The sequence below is a fragment of the Amborella trichopoda genome, chromosome 6, assembly GCF_054954075.1.
Source record: "Amborella trichopoda isolate Santa Cruz 75 chromosome 6, AtrichopodaSantaCruz75HAP2 v2.0, whole genome shotgun sequence".
Lineage (NCBI taxonomy): Eukaryota > Viridiplantae > Streptophyta > Magnoliopsida > Amborellales > Amborellaceae > Amborella > Amborella trichopoda.
In genome coordinates, this window is record NC_142341.1 from 12,807,510 (window position 1) to 12,824,324 (window position 16,815).

Below are 16,815 nucleotides of genomic sequence, written 5' to 3' on the forward strand. Positions count from 1 at the left end.
CCTAAAGGTTAAATTATATTTAAGGTTTTTTTTGGAGAAACTTACATGCATATTTCCAAATTTCACTATTATTTACTTAATTAACCAAAATTTTTTGGTTATTTATTTTGAAATGACCAAATTAACCATATTTCTAATCTTAAGTATCCAAAATTTATTTGGCGGAAGTCTGTAAAATTTTGGATCAAATTTTTAGATCTTAAAAAGCCTAAAATTATCAAAAGTTCCATGTTTTGGAAGTCTAGTTTTTTTTATATTCAAAATCCGAAGTTTTTATCTTCATATTTTAAATTCGAAATCCCACGACTCACTAGCAAAGGGTTTGTTATGCCCTCCAATTTTCAAAATCCAAAATCTCCATAGGAATTTTGGATATGGAAGATCGGATATTATTGGTAAAAAATGAAAATAAAAAATGTAAAATATAAAATTAAAAACATAAAATAATTTCTTCAATTTACAATGTTTTAGTTGATGTGTGAGTTGAACACATTTTTGTTTCATTTTTAAGAGAAGGGGGGGGGGGGGGGGGGGGGGGGGGGTTATATGAGTAAAATTATGCCTGTAGTTGTGTCCACAAGATTTCAGTATTAAATAATCACAGTAAGGTGCACCTCCAAAAATTTATCATACAATGTCATTTTAGTATAAAAAATTCAAAGGATAATTTGAGAATCCATTTTTATCTTTGATTATAAGATTTTAAACTCCAATAATGGTTTAAAACAAGTAGATCTATAAACAAATGAAAATCTTAAAAATAAACGGCTAGATAATGTGTTACTATTTTTCAAGACTCAAATTGTTTTTTATTTTTATTTTTTTCCTATCCATTCACCTCGATGTTATGATGATCAATTAGAGGATTTACCAATATCAAAATGGCTTTTTTCGATGGATTTTTAAGGTGCACTTTAATTCTACAATAGGAAACCTTCAGATTATTTTTTTGGAAAAACTTTTTATGTTCCCTCTACATCATAGAAGTTCTATCATCCCTTTATCCAACCGTCCATTTTCTAATAGAGGGCTAAGATGCCCCAATCACAATGCCACGTCTCTACACTATTTTATTTTTAAGTTTTTTTTTATAAACTATTTTCATACTTAATTTTGGATATCTATTCCTCTATTAAACTCGCACTAACAAAAAATATAAATTTTTTTTTTAATAAAATAAAATAACCAAAATACCCCTAAAAGTTTCAAAGGATATTTTGATCATTATTTTTTATAAAAAATTTATTAATATTTTGTTATAGGTTGGCACGTACCAAATTTCATATTCATAAAAATTGTATTAAAAAAAAATAAAAATAAAATACTTTGAAACGTCAGATCTAAAATCAAACGGTAAGTGACTCTCTCTTGATTAAAAATTAAAAAAAATGGACGGCTGGATAGTAGGGGAGGATAGAACTTCTTAAAGAAGGTGAAAAGCTTTCCCTATTTATTTATTTTTTGTACATAACTTCGCACGAGCATAAGAGAAGCCCCTATTAGGTTTCCTACTTTTGTCGTTGCGATTAGAGATAGGATTTTAGGGTTTTTTGGATTCACATAAATTCACAGCTTTGAGGGGTTCATAACCCTTGGCGCACCTCAAACCCTCAGCCTCTGGAAGTGCAGTCAGAGACCTTCATTTCGATCTGCAGCCATGGTAATCTCCGTCTTCATCTGCGCTATATCAAACTGTCTCTCTATCTCTACCTGTATTGGAGAAGACACAGTAAAAATAAAAGTATCTTTCTCTCTTTAATGTGTATTCATTTCTCATTTTCTTTGTAAACAGGTGAAGTATTCCAGGGAGCCAGAGCATTCAACTAAATGTAAGCGCTCCAAATCTATAGATTATTTCTGCCCTGAGATCTATGATAAAAGTTTCATTTTGTAATTTCTCGGGGATTATATTGTTTGTGAATTTGTTAAAATTTGCTCCCTCATGTTCTTATTTTTGGTCTTTCCATAAACTAATGATGTATTTTCTAGTTAGGGTTTAAGAAGATAATTTATTTTGTGATGCGGTTCATTGCTCTATTGTTTCACCTTGCAAGGGCAGAGAATCTGACCTAAGGGTTCACTTCAAGGTATTTAAATATTCTATTTTATTCTTGTATTTTTCATTTGGTGATGTCCAGCTACGTTTGTGATCGAACAGTGTTTGTCGCAGCAAACTCTCTACTTTGATGAATTTTTTGCTCTTATATTAGTTATTTTGTATTTTATCTTGATTGCCCATAATGAGTTTGCTTTACTTATGTTGTTTGTTCGTATATTATTTCTATATATCACTTAGGTTGCATTTTGTTATGGCTGAATTATTGAATATATTAATGCTGAAAATGGCTGCTGTGTGGTTCCAATTGTTGTATTGTGCACCATTCTAAAAAAAACTAAAGTAAAAAAGAGCTTTAGTTGAAAATGTTTCGTTTTTCATGTCGGATATGGAGTGCCAATTTAGTTTGAGTCTAGGACTACGTAGTAAGTGTACACTGCACTCTAAGTGCTACATTCTTGCTCACCCATTTTTCTTTCTATTTCCTTTTAGCTTCATCTAGTTGGATGTTTCAAAAAATTGTTTTGTTCTTGTATCTTTGCATTTCATTTGTGATTGAAGATCTGTTTGCATAACCTGAGGGAGAAAAGCAGAGGTCTGTACTTTTCTCCTCTGAGCTGGCCTGTCGTAAACTTCAGAGAAATTATTTGAACCATTATTGGGTGAACCTTTGTAAACTATACTTGTGAATAAAGGTTCAATGAATGTTGCGAAATTATAATTGCTAATATAGGTTTGTCTCTCTGATGTGAATAACTCGATCGCGGTTCATAGATATGGCTATCTACTGAGATTTATGGCTGTGACTGAGTTTGCATCACTACTTTGTTGTCAACTTGAATAATTAAATATATTATCATCACTTGTATCCTAAATTTAATCATTAGACACATTTGATAGCTATTCAAAAGATGTTTGATTTGGCCTTAAATATTTTTGGTACTCTTTTAATAAGGTCCTTAGGATAAACCTTTGTGGGACAAGACTGTGAAGAAGGATATCAATAACACAGTGCTAAATGATTGATACTTTGATGGAATATTATCGAAGATATTTTTTATCCAAAATTATAATTTCAATACAAAGACTTAATAAAAACTGATTGGATTGATAAGTTGGAAATGGCTGCTGTGGGGTTCCGATTGTTATATACTTGACTAGATTCAAATTGTGTGCCATTCTAAAAAAATAAAAGAAGTACAAATGTCCTTTAGTTGAAAATGGTTTGTTGTTCTGGTTGGATGTGAAGAGTGGGGTAATTTTGTTTAAGTCTAGGACTAAGTGCAATGTTCTTGTTCACCCATTCTTCTTTCTATTTCCTTGAAGCATCATCTAGTTGGATGTTTCAAAAAAACATTTTGTTGTTCTTGTATCTATAAATACCATTTGTGAGTTAAGATCTAATTGCGTAACCTGAGGGAAAAAAGTAGAGGTCTGTACTTTTGTCCTCTGAGCTGGCTTCTCGTAAACTTCAAAGAAATTTTTTGCAACCTTTGTAAACTATACCTGTGATAAAGGTTCAATAAATGTTGCGACATTATAATTGCTATTATAAGTTTGTCTTTCTAATGTTAATCACTGGAACTCGGTTCATAGATATGGTTATCTACTGGTAAACTTCAGGGAAATTATTTGCACTAGTATTGGGTGAACCTTTGGAAACTATACGTGTGAATAAATGTTCTATAAATGTTGCGACATTATAATTGCTAATATAAGTTTGTCTTTCTGATGTGAATTACTTGATCTCGGTTCATAGATATGGTTATCTACTGAGATTTATGGCTCTGACTGAGTTTGCATCGTTACTTTATTGTCAACCTGAATAATTAATCATATTATCATTATTTGTATGTAAAATTTAATCATTAGACACGTTTGATAGCTATTCAAAAGAGTTTGATTTGGCCTTAAATGTGTTTGGTACTCTTTTAATCAGGTCCTCGGGATAAACCTTTGTGGGATAGGACTGTGAACAGGGGTATCAATAACACAGTGCTAATGATTGATTTTTTCATGGATTATAATCAAAGATATTTTTTATCCAAAATTATAATTTCAATACTAAGACTTAATAAATACCGATTGGATTGATAAGTTACAAATGGTTGCTGTGGGTTTTCAATTGTTATATACTTGACTAGATGCCATTCTAAAAAAATAAAAGAAGTCAAATTGTACTTTAGTTGAAAATGGTTTGTTGTTCTGGTTGGGCGTGAAGAGTGGTAATTTTGTTTGAGTCTGGGATTATGTAGCAAGTGCACACCACACTCTAAGTGCAACGTTCTTGGTCGCCCATTCTTTTTTCTGTTTCCTTGAAGCATTATCTAGTTGGTTGTTTCAAAGAATTATTTTGTTGTTCTTGTCGATCTATGCATGTCATTTGTGAGTTAAAATCTGATTGTCTAACTTGAGGGAAAAAATCAGAGGTCTGTACTTTTCTCCTCCGAGTTGGCCTCTCATAACCTTCAGGGAAATTATGTGCACCATTAATGGGTGAACCTTTGTAAACTATACTTGTGAATAAATGTTCAATAAATGTTGCGACATTATAATTGCTACTATAAGTTTGTCTTTCTTATGTGAATCACCTGATCTAGGTTCATAGATATAGTTATTTACTGAGATTTATGACTGTGACTGAGTTTGCATCACTACTTTGTTGTCAACTTGAATAATTAAACATATTATCAACACTTGTATCCTAAATTTAATCATTAGACACATTTGATAGCTTTTCAAAAGATGTTTGATTTGGCCTTAAATGTTTTTGGTACTCTTTTAATCAGGTCTTTGGGATAAACTTTTGTGGGATAGGGTTGTGAACAGGGCTATCAATAACACAGTGCTAAATGATTGATATTTTCATGGAATATTATTGAAGATATTTTTTATACAAAATTATAATTTCAATATTAAAACTTAATAAAAACCGATTGGATTGATAAGTTGGAAATGGCTGCAGTGGGGTTCTGATTGTTATATATTTGACTAGATTCAAATTGTGTGCCATACAAAAAAATAAAAGATGTAAAAATGTACTTTAGTTGAAATGGTTTGTTGTTCTGGTTGGGCGTGAAGAGTGGTAATTTTTTTTGAGTCTGGGATTATGTAGCAAGTGCACACCACACTCTAAGTGTAACGTTTTGCTCACCCATTCTTCTTTCTATTTCCCTGATGCATCATCTTGTTGGATGTTTCAAAAAATCATTTTGTTTTTCTTGTGTATCTTTGCATGTCATTTGTGAGTTAATATCTGATTCCGTAACCTGAGGGAAAAAGCAGAGGCCTGTACTTTTCTCCTCTGAGCTGGCCTCTCATAAATGTAACACTCCAAATCTATAGATTCCAGGGAGCCATACAATCCAACTAAATGTAACACTCCAAATCTATAGATTTTTTCTGCACTGGGTTATGTGATGAAAGTTTCATTTTGTAATTTCTTGGGGATTATATTGTTTTTGAATTTGTTAATCGGCTCCCTCATGCTCTTATTTTCGGTCTTTCCATAAATTAGTGATGTATTTTCTAGTTAGGGTTTTAAGAAGATTATTTATTTTGTGATGTGGGTCATTGCTTTCTTGTTTCAGCTTGCAAGGCCCAGAGGATCTGACCTGAGGGTTCACTTCAAGGTATTTAAATAATCTCTTTTTTTGTTCTTGGGGTTTTCATTTGGTGATGTCCAGCTACGTTTGTGATCGAACAGTGTTTTTCGCAGCAAACTGTCTACTGTGATGAGTTTTTTGCCCTTATTATTTCCTTTTGTTTTTTATCTTGATTGCCCATAATGAGTTTGCTTTACTTATGTTGGTTGTTTCGATATTATTTCTCTGTATCACTTAGGTTGCATTTGTTATGGCTGAATTATTGAATATATTAAAGTTGAAAATGGCTGTTGTGTTGTTCCAATTGTTGTATACTTGACTAGATTGAAATTTTGTACCATTGTAAATAAACAAAAAAGTAAAAAAGGACAATAGTTGAAAATGATTCGTTGTTCTGGTTGGATTTGAAGAGTGCTAATTTTGTTTGAGTTTGGGACTATGTAGCAAGTGTACACCGCACTCTAAGTGCTACATTTTTGCTCACCCATTGTTCTTTCTATTTCCTTTTAGCGTCATAATTGTTTTGTTCTTGTATCTTTGCATGCCATTTGTGATTGAAGATCTGTTTGCATAACCTGAGGGAGAAAAGCAGAGGTCTGTACTTTTCTCCTCTGAGCTGGCCTCTGGTAAACTTCAGGGAAATTATTTGCACCCTTATTGGGTGAACCTTTGTAAACTATACTTGTGAATAAAGGTGCAATACATGTTGCGAAATTATAATTGCTAATATAGGTTTGTCTCTCTGATGTGAATAACTCGATCGCGGTTCATAGATAGGGTTATCTACTGAGATTTATGGCTGTGACTGAGTTTGCATCACTATTTTGTTGTCAACTTGAATAATTAAACATATTATCATCACTTGTATCCTAAATTTAATCATTAGACACATTTGATAGCTCTTCAAAAGATGTTTCATTTGGCCTTAAATGTTTTTGGTACTCTTTTAATCAGGTCCTTGGGATAAACCTTTGTGGGATAGGACTGTGAAGAAAGGTATCAATAACACAGTGCTAAATGATTTATATTTTTATGGAATATAATCGGAGATATTTTTTATCCAAAATTATAATTTCAATACTAGGACTTAATAAAAACCGACTGGATTGATAAGTTGGAAATGACTGCTATGGGGTTCCGATTGTTTTATACTTGACTAGATTCAAATTGTGTGCCATTCTAAAAAAATAAAAGGAGTAAAAATGTACTTTAGTTGAAAATGGTTTGTTGTTCTGGTTGGATGTTAAGAGTAGTAATTTTGTTTTAGTTTAGGACTAAGTGCAATGTTCTTGCTCACCCATTCTTCTTTTTATTTCCGTGAAGCATCATCTTGTTGGATCTTTCAAAAAATCTTTTTGTAATTCTTGTATCTTTGTATGCCATTTGTGAGTTAAGATCTGATTGCGTAACCTGAGGGAAAAAAGCAGAGGTCTGTACTTTTCTCCTCTGAGCTGGCCGCTCGTAAACTTCAGGGAAATTATTTGCACCACTATTGGGTGAACCTTTGTAAATTATACTTGTGAATAAAGGTTCAATAAATGTTGTGACATTATAATTGCTAATATAAGTTTGTCTTTCTGATGTTAATCACTCGATCTCGGTTCATAGATATGGTTATCTACTGAGATTTATGGTTGTGACTGAGTTTGCATCACTACTTTGTTGTCAACTTGAATAATTAAACATATTATCATTACTTGTATCCAAAATTTAATCATTAGACACATTTGATAGCTCTTCAATAGATGTTTAATTTGGCCTTAAATGTTTTTGGTACTCTTTTAATCAGGTCCTTGGGATAAACCTTTGTGCACTGTGAACATGGGTATCAATAACACAGTGCTAAATGATTGATTTTTTCATGGAATATTATCGAAGATATTTTTTTTTCCAAATTTATAATTTCAATACTAAGAAGTAATAAAAACCGATCGGACTTATAAGTTGGAAATGGCTGCTGGGGGGTTCCGATTGTTATATACTTGACTAGATTCAAATTGTGTGCCATTCTAAAAAAAATAAAAGGAGTAAAAATGTACTTTAGTTGAAAATGGTTTGTTGTTCCGGTTGGATGTGAAGAGTGGTAATTTTGTTCGAGTTTGGGACTATGTAGCAAGTGCACACCACACTTTAAGTGCAACGTTCTTGCTCACCCATTCTTCTTTCTTTTTCCTTGAAGCATCATCTAGTTGCATGTTTCAGAAAATCATTTTGTTGTTCTTGTGGATCTTTGCATGCCATTTGTGAGTTATGATCTGATTGTGTAACCTGAGGGAAAAAAGCAGAGGTCTGTACTTTTCTCCTCTGAGCTGGCCTCTCGTAAGCTTCTAGGAAATTATTTGCACCATTATCGGGTGAACCTTTGTATACTATACTTGTGAATAAAGGTTCAATAAATGTTGTGACATTATAATTGCTAATGCTAGTTTGTCTTTCTTATGTGAATCATTCTATCTCGGTTCATAGATATGGTTATCTACTGAGATTTATGGCTGTGTCTGTGTTTGCATCACTACTTTGTTGTCAACTTGAATAATTAAACATATTATGAACACTTGTATCCAAAATTTAATCATTAGACACATTTGATAGCTTTTCAAAAGATGTTTGATTTGGCCTTAAATGTTTTTGGTACTCTTTTAATCAGGTCCTTGGGATAAACCTTTGTGGGATAGGACTGTGATCAGGGGTATCAATAACGCAGTGCTAAATGATTGATATTTTCCTGGAATATTATCGAAGATATTTTTTTATCCCAAATTATAATTTCAATACTAGGACTTAATAAAAACCGATTGGATTGATAAGTTGGATATGGCTGCTGTGCGGTTCCGATTGTTATATACTTGACTAGATTCAAATTGCGTGCCATTCTAAAAATTATAAAAGGAGTAAAAATGTAGTTTAGTTGAAGATGGTTTGTTGTTCTGGTTGGATGTGAAGAGTGGTAATTTTGTTTGAGTCTGGGACTATGTAGCAAGTGCACATCACACTCTAAATGCAACGTTCTTGCTCACCCATTCTTCTTTCTATTTCCTTGAAGCATCATTTAGTTGGATGTTTAAAATCATTTTGTTGTTCTTGTGTATCTTTGCATGTCATTTGTGAGTTAATATCTGATTCCGTAACCTGAGGGAAAAAAATCTAAGGTCTGTACTTTTCTCCTCTGAGCTGGCCTCCTGTAAACTTCAGAAAAATTATTTGCACCATGATTGGGTGAACCTTTGTAAACTATACTTGTGAATAATGGTTCAATAATTGTTGCGACATTATAATTGCTAGTATAAGTTTGTCTTTCTGATGTGAATCACTCGATCTCAGTTCATAGATATGGTTATCTACTGAGATTTATGGCTGTGACTGAGTTTGCATCACTACTTTGTTGTCAACCTGAATAATTAAACATATTATTTGGCCTTAAATGTTTTTGGTACTCTTTTAATCAGGTCCTTGGGATAAACCTTTGTTGGATAGGACTATGAAGAAGGGTATCAATAACACAGTGTTAAATGGTTGATATTTTGATGAAATATTGTTGAAGATATTGTTTATCCAAAATTATAGTTTCAATACTAAGACTTAATAAAAACCGATTGGATTAATAATATTCACAACTTTCTACATCTTCCACTCCTAGTTTTATAATATTATTTTCTCTCATGGGAAGTTTATAATCTACTGTTACCCTGCATGGTATGCCCTGTTTAATGTAACTATTTTATGCTATTTTAATCCACATGCAAACATGACATGGATTAGTTTTTTATATTCATTAATGTATCTAGATACTTAATCCATTTCAACGTGGATCTTCCCTGGTTCATTTTGTCATTATTTTTTGAGATTCATACATAGTGTTGGTGCTATAATCCATTTGCAAGTGGGACTTCGATTTACTGGTTCCAATGTTTCAAAGTGAGGTTTGAATTGAAATTTTTCTCAGTCATGTTGCTCACTCCTTTAATTTGTGGCTCAATGTATAAGTTATCTATGCGATCAAAATGCAAGTATGCTTCTTCATATTGTTTTACTGTGCCAAGCGCACTACTTGGTATGAATCAAGTAAATTATTATTGTTATTTTGAGTTCAAAAGTGATACTGGTGTTGCTGTTTCTCATATCTGACTTCTTTTAAAATGAGGTCTAGATTGGTTTATGATCTGTTACTGTATTTGACTGAAGATCCTACCATGAATTAGATTTTCTAAGTTGTACCTGAACCCAACTAAAAGCAGGGACCTGTTTTTCTTATGAACTGGTCTCTACTAAGCCGCATGAAATTGCTTGCATTATTATTTGGCGAGTCTTTGTACGCACACTGGTAACAAAAGATTCATTGAATGGTAAGACATTCCGAATCTCTATTGTTACAATGGAAACTTGTTGAGTGCTAGTCCATTATAGCTGATGGAAAAGGAGAAGATTACCTGCGCTAGTTTAGAAAAACTTTGATTTATTTGCAACTTTTTCTTTTAACCTATCTAAAGGTGGTGCAATGAAGTTCACACCTACTCAATTTCCTTTTTAGTTTCTTTTCAATCAGCTACACCATTAATCCTTTACTGTTGATAAACTTTGGTCGATTGATTAGCTAATCAATCAAGCTTGTAAGAGGTGCATTCTTGCTGCACATTTGGAGGTTAGCAACTCTTAATTGTCTTTTTCAATCCTATGCTTCTGTGTGACACCATGTAAGATGGTTGTTCTTGTGTTGTATTTTAAAATGCTCTTTTAGTCTTAGGATATTTCTTTGAAATTCATTTATTCTTCTTTCACTCCTTGTGAAGCTGGACATCAAATTGAAACTGAAGTTGGGGCCATGCCTGATTTTAGTTAAGGAAGGCTTTCTTTGAAGTGAAATTTGATTTTCAATCCATTCTCCTTCCTCTCTATAAAAATCACAAGATTGAATTAGTATTTGCTATTATATGTTATTGTAGTTTCATATAGGTGACTAAGGGAATCCGCTTTTGGATCAGATCCTCCTCCACCCCAATAAATTTTTGATTGATGAGCATTGTCTTGATCTACTCTATCATCACCATTTGCTCTGCCCTCGGACCTCTGAAATCCTATCATGTTACTTCTGAATGCCCTTTCTAAAGGTTGTGATTGAGAAAGACTTCCAAAGAACGCATTCTCGATCCAAAATTTGGCTGGATGACCATATTTTAATGCATCCTTCCCATAGCCTTATGTTGTAATGTCAAACTTGGAGCAAAAAATAATGGCATTGCTTATCTCTCTGTCTCTCTGTCCTAAAAAAAGAAAAAGAAAATGAAAAAAAAGCCTTGGTCTTTTTATACAATGAGTCCTCAGTAATTTGTGCATTTGACCCATTAGAAAAAAGTGTGTGCTGTTGCTCCAATCTGATATTAGATTGTCGTAAAATTTTATGGCTCTGCTGCTGCCTCAGTTGAAGATAGTAATTAGAATATCATTCTCTTTGTTGTACCTGAGAAAAAGCAGGGACCTGTTTCTCTTAAGACCCGGCCACTCGTAAGCCTAAGGGAAATTCAGTGCATTATTATTGGGTGAACCTCTGTATTTGTGCTGATTGCAAAAGGTTCAGTAAATAGTGCAACACTTCATGTTATTAGTAGCATGCTTGAAAATTGCTCTAAAAAAGACTGTTAAAAATATGCTTGAAGTTTGCTGCTTCAAAACAATGTTCTGATCAGATATTGCGCCCCATATTCCTATGGTCATCAATCAAGTTTAGTTCGATAAAGATTGTCTACTGTAAACAGGTTTGGAGATTCTTGAATGATAACTTTATATCTAAAGTTAAAAAGTTGGCTGTAATTATGTATGCTCCAGATTTTTTTCACTGTGCTTCTATGAAAGATCTTTACCACGTTTTCTGCTATATTTTAAAATCTTCAAGAAAATAAAATAATATGCTGTATTTTATGTACATTCTAGATGTTCAATAGTGTGATATCATCTTAATAGTGCAAGTTTGGAAAATCTTGAACGATAAAGTTGACTGTGATTATGTAGGCTCCATAATTTGCTTCATTGTCTTCCCCAGAGAGATCTTTACCATAGTTTCTGTTGTTTTTTGCATCTATTTATTGTGTATTTTTTGTATACAAAAGTCGACTGTGATTATTTATGTAGGCTCCATAATTTGTTTCATTGTCTTCCCCGGAGAGATCTTTACCATAGTTTCTGTTGTTTTTTGACACCTATTTATTTTGTATTTTTATATATACACTAGAGGTCTATGAATGCCATGTATTTGTGGCAATTTTTCCAAGAAAAACTGGAAATTGAATTTATTGGAAGAAGCTTATGGTAATTGTGTGATATGAGGATCAACGTATTAGGGTTTTTACTCATGGTGTGACTTGTTTCTCTCTAGAACACCAGGGAAACCGCATTTGCTATCAGGAAGCTCCCATTGGCCAAGGCTAAGAGGTATCTAGAGGACGTTCTTGCCCACAAGCAGGCCATCCCTTTCCGGCGCTTTTGTGGAGGTGTCGGGCGCACTGCTCAAGCAAAGAATCGCCATCCCAATGGACAAGGGCGGTGGCCTGTCAAGTCTGCCAAGTTCATCTTGAACTTGCTCAAGAGTGCTGAGAGCAATGCTGATGTATGCAATCCTCTCTCTCTCTCTCTCTCTCACACACACACAAACACAAATACAACCACATGCGTGCTAGCAATCAACCTTCTCTTTCATCACATCATCTCTCTCATATTCAGGCCTCTCTACCTTCTTCTCCCTAACCATGCTCCTTATTTGTCTTTCCTAATAATTTCAGCATCCATGCTTGCTTGTTTTATAGTCTTTATTGGATTTTACTTGGTTACAAACTCAAGTCTTGATCTCTCAGCTTATATATTGCATTGGTTTTTTTGCTTTTCAATTTTATAGGTGAAGGGCTTGGATGTGGATACACTATTCATTTCGCATATCCAGGTAAATCAGGCCCAGAAGCAGAGGTGGCGAACTTACCGTGCCCATGGAAGAATCAACCGTAAGTTTCCTATCCTTTGATTTTATATCCTTAATTCCTTGTTTCTTCCGGTGCGGAGTGGGATTGTTGTGTTGAGCAAGGTTGAATTCTTTTTGATGAACAACTTACATTTCCTCCCCCTGTCATATTGAGTTGATATTGTCCGAAAAGGAGGCACCTGTCAAGAAAGAGGTAATCATTCCTTTGAATCAGCTTCTACCGAGCTTAATGACATGGATTCTAAGAAATTGGATATGTATGCAATATCTGGAGAGTGTGTGTTTGTATGAGTTTTTTCTTTTTTCTTTTTTTTTGAAGTTTTGATGGGTTGCATTGATGATTGCAGGCTGAAACCCAAGTGGTGCCCAAGAGGACGAAGAAATCTCAAGCTCTTCGTTGTGGGGCTTCATCTTAAAGCTTTGCAGAGTAAGAGAGATTGGTATCGCGTCAACTTGAAGATTTACTCAGAGAGATTGACATCTTTTTTCCTTCTATTTGAATGCTCATGTTTTTGCAACATTTCGTCAAGATTTTTGTGGTTGTATAAGGACCAAGAATCAGTCACCCAATTTGGAGAGAGATCTTTTCTTGCTTGAGTTGGTTAGTTTGAGCCTTAGATCATATTTGGGTCATTGTTTTAGCTTGAGTGTCTTCCTTTGTGGACACCCATGTCCTTACATTGCAGGCATTAGTTACCACGAAAGTGTTTTAGAACTTTTGTTAGTAATGTGATTTTTTCATGACCTACTCGTTACCCAATGTTTGCGGCTTCGCTTTGGCCGTTGAGAGGCTGAAATCTTTGGATTTTCGGCCTAGTCTGAGGCAAAGCTCTAGTGCATCCCGCTTCAGCCCACTTCGGTCCAATTCAGGCTCTTCCGTTGAAGTACAAAATTGTATTTAAAGAAAAAAACAATTATGTGTTCGGTCTGTTTTTGTGTGATTCAGCCTCTTTGGTTAAAGCTCTGCCTAGATAATCGTGATTATTTTGGATGTGAAAAAAAGAGCGAAACAATTCAGTTGATAGAGGGAGAGTAGTATACCTTTTTGTGGATATTAAACTCTAAAAATAGTGTATATTGCAACAAATCATCTAGACCATTCATTTTGCCCTAAAACTAAGTGGACATAGATCCGCACGATCTATACTATTTTTTGAATTTCAAAATTTATTGTCAGTGTTGGAAATTAATTTTAGAGCCATTATAAAGATTTTCAATGCCAAAAGTGCTTTCCGAATGTGGATTTGAGGTGTGGCTTTATTTGCTCTTAAAAAAACCAAGGCCCTATAAAAACTTCATCAAATAATTAAATATGCACCGCTTGAATTATAATCCTGTAAGGTAATACGCAAATGGTTTTAGCTGAATGAAGCAGAAGCAGATAGCTAGTAGTCTAAAACCAAATAGAAAACAAATATGACCCTATTGAGAACATGCAATACATATGGGTAAAGATAATCTGCAGAAGCCAAGGCAGAAAAGACCTTTCCTTTTTGGGTAAGTAACTGGGGCAGAAGGCCTTTACTCGATTTTTCATTAATAGGAAAAAAATAACACGTTATTTACAACTCTATAATAGAGCAATTAAATATGCACCGCTTGAATTCTAATCCAATAAAGTAATAGGCAAATGGTTTTAGTTGAATGAAGTAGAAGCAGAAGCCTAAAACCAAGTAAAAACAAATATTACCCTACTGAGAACATGCAATACAGATGGATAATGATCATCCGGGGGAGCCAAGGCACAAAAGGCCTTTTCTTTTTTGGGCAAGTAACTGGGGGAAGGCCTCTACTTGATTTTTCAATAATAGGAAAGAAATAAAACATAATTTTACATTTCCTTCATACACCAATAACTCACGTTCATGGAATTACCCTCAATCATTGTTAGAAAAAATTGGCGATTTAATCGCTAACCGCTCGGTTAGATCAGAACCGGCCAGTTTTGGGCGGTTTTGGTCATCGACCAGTATTTTAAAAAAAAATTCAAAAAAATGTATATAAAATCTCAAAAATAAGAAATTTGGTTTGTAATGCATTTCTTAATATTCTATACATTATGGTAAACATTAAATTTTGTTTTTTCATTAATACTCACTTTAATTCAAAAATCGATTTATTAAAATCCATTTTTTTTAATTAATTTTCAGCTTCATTCAAAAGTTTTTTATTTTAATAATTCTTTATATGTTTTTTGCCTAGTTAGAATGGTTGAATCGACCGATTTACCGGTTAGACCGGTTAAACCACTTCCAAGCTCCTATCCAGTAAACCGTTCTGGTTTGATTTTGCGAACACTGCCCTCATTGATCCATTTATCACCAATCCTCGACTCTATTCCTGATGTTGGAGAAATTGAGGGAACAATTAAATTAGCAAGAAACAAGCCAAACACAAACAATTGTGAAGAAACCGTACGGTTTTCTCCCACCTAGGGTTTAAGCTTTAGGCTTTTTTTTACAAGACAATTTTATTTTCTTAAAGAGGAAAGAATACATGAATACCTCTCCACTCTATTCATGCTTTTATTTATATTGAAATATTATTATTTCAAACAATATTTGTTCATACAATTAACTTTTAACCAAAAGGTTCTAACTTAAGTATAATCTGAAACTAAACTTCTTAGTTTTAATTAAATTATCAAAAAATTCCATAGAATTCCTACAAAATTAAAAAACCCTAGATTTAAATCCTAAAACCAAAATCATAATATACCTCCTTCAAAATTGAATAAAAATTAAAATAAATATAATTTTTCCCTCTATCATGATTCCATGTTTAAACGCCCTCAAGCCATTTAAGCCCCATTAACTCTTTCTTCTATTGATTAAAAGCTCTGGCTTGTTCTCGAAATCGCCATGGATGCTAAGCCTAAGTCCATGTCCGACTCAATAAAGTCGGTTGTCCAAGAAGACATTAGTAGACTTTCCCAGATCTTAGGTTTATTCATCTGGACTGGCACCCTGCTGGGTCTAAGTGACTCTAGCAAGCCCGACCCTCAGTCACTGATTTTGTGAACATTGTTTCTTCCAAACTCTTACCCACTGTTTCCATACGTCTCCTGCAAGTAATCACCAGTTTTCTTTGGAGAAATCTGAATGAAAAACAAACTTTTCGAAATCTGAATAAAAAACAAACTTTTCATCATACAGCTTCTGCAAGTAATCACCGATCCCTTTGGAGACACTTAAAAAAAAAAAAAACTTATCCCTCCTTCTCATCTCAATTAAACTTTCCTTGTCTAGATGGCTATCACCCTACTTTCATATCAATCTAATTTTTGCTCTATATTGTTTCCAATATCATTTTGATGTTGAGAATGAGAATGGGGTTGGGGTCGTGGTGGCAGCACTACTTGTACGTCAGCTAAGGTCTAGGATCACCTAAGGATTTAGCACTTGGATCAAATAGCTCAGCTCTGCCACTTAAGGAGGCCACACCTTTTGCCCATCCTTATGTTCTGTTAGAATCCTTTCAGTTCAATGACCTTGACCAGGAAATAGTTCGGTTGGTTACTGTTTTGTGGATGGATATGAATCGAAGCTAGTTCAACAAATGTGGGATTTGCTATTTCCTGGTGGCCAATCACTATGAGCGAAGTTAGAGAGGCTAGAATAAACTTCTTAATTGAAGATTACAAGTGATTGTAATTCCATATTGGTAAATGGGGGCATTTTTGAGTAGGGTAGGATAAGAAGATGAATAGGGCAATTTCATGTAGGTGGCCATTGTGGTCTTGGAGGATGAATAACTTGTGTGAATGAGATGGTGAGTTGTATATTGTGTAGAGGGGATTAGGCATGAGGTGCTATGTTGGTCCCTTTGTAGGTCTTGTGATTGGATGGCTATTAAAAGTGAGCAGAGGTATTAGGGACAAAATTGTTTTTCTTAGTCATTTGAGCGCGTTTGCACAATAGTAAAGTTTACTATCACGCAATAAGGGATTTGAGGGCAAGGGATGTTAGTATTTTTTGTTTAAAAAATACTCGAGTGTATTTCAAAACAACAACTTCGGTTTTATAGATGTGGGATGTTTTGTATTTACCAAGGGATCTGAGACGGGAGTCAGGAGACCTATAGTTCATTAAAATGTTGGTTTCTATTCAAGGGTGGAGAGTATTGATGTGTCTTGGAATAGAGCTTGCCATTTGTATTATTACTTACACTTCTCTGTTGTACTCTTTGTG

At 33.9% G+C, this 16,815-nt stretch overlaps 7 non-coding genes and 2 pseudogenes across 9 annotated transcripts; all 9 read left to right on the forward strand.

Moving 5' to 3' along the window:
• The first annotated feature begins 1,657 nt into the window (after nucleotides 1-1,657).
• On the forward strand, nucleotides 1,658-13,390 carry LOC105420970 (ribosomal protein L17 pseudogene; annotated as a pseudogene). 2 transcript variants are annotated; one of them, NR_166101.1, is made up of 7 exons: nucleotides 1,658-1,729; nucleotides 1,793-1,829; nucleotides 2,005-2,087; nucleotides 5,647-5,688; nucleotides 12,029-12,259; nucleotides 12,545-12,647; nucleotides 12,973-13,382. The product of NR_166101.1 is annotated as a ribosomal protein L17 pseudogene, transcript variant 2 (transcript). The 2 variants fall into 2 exon arrangements; NR_166100.1 differs by lacking the exons at nucleotides 1,658-1,729; nucleotides 1,793-1,829; nucleotides 2,005-2,087; nucleotides 5,647-5,688 and having other exon boundaries at nucleotides 12,212-12,259; nucleotides 12,973-13,390.
• Nucleotides 2,640-2,774, forward strand: LOC148781593 (small nucleolar RNA snoR74). Its single transcript, XR_016058702.1, has one exon. It is a non-coding gene; the product is annotated as a small nucleolar RNA snoR74 (small nucleolar RNA).
• On the forward strand, nucleotides 3,477-3,596 carry LOC148781594 (small nucleolar RNA snoR74; annotated as a pseudogene).
• On the forward strand, nucleotides 4,474-4,608 carry LOC148781595 (small nucleolar RNA snoR74). Its single transcript, XR_016058706.1, has one exon. It is a non-coding gene; the product is annotated as a small nucleolar RNA snoR74 (small nucleolar RNA).
• Nucleotides 6,244-6,378, forward strand: LOC148781596 (small nucleolar RNA snoR74). The gene has a single exon (XR_016058707.1). It is a non-coding gene; the product is annotated as a small nucleolar RNA snoR74 (small nucleolar RNA).
• Nucleotides 7,079-7,213, forward strand: LOC148781597 (small nucleolar RNA snoR74). Its single transcript, XR_016058692.1, has one exon. It is a non-coding gene; the product is annotated as a small nucleolar RNA snoR74 (small nucleolar RNA).
• LOC148781598 (small nucleolar RNA snoR74) lies at nucleotides 7,937-8,071 on the forward strand. Its single transcript, XR_016058698.1, has one exon. It is a non-coding gene; the product is annotated as a small nucleolar RNA snoR74 (small nucleolar RNA).
• LOC148781599 (small nucleolar RNA snoR74) lies at nucleotides 8,799-8,933 on the forward strand. The gene has a single exon (XR_016058710.1). It is a non-coding gene; the product is annotated as a small nucleolar RNA snoR74 (small nucleolar RNA).
• Nucleotides 11,121-11,250, forward strand: LOC148781600 (small nucleolar RNA snoR74). Its single transcript, XR_016058688.1, has one exon. It is a non-coding gene; the product is annotated as a small nucleolar RNA snoR74 (small nucleolar RNA).
• Nucleotides 13,391-16,815: the final 3,425 nt, after the last annotated feature.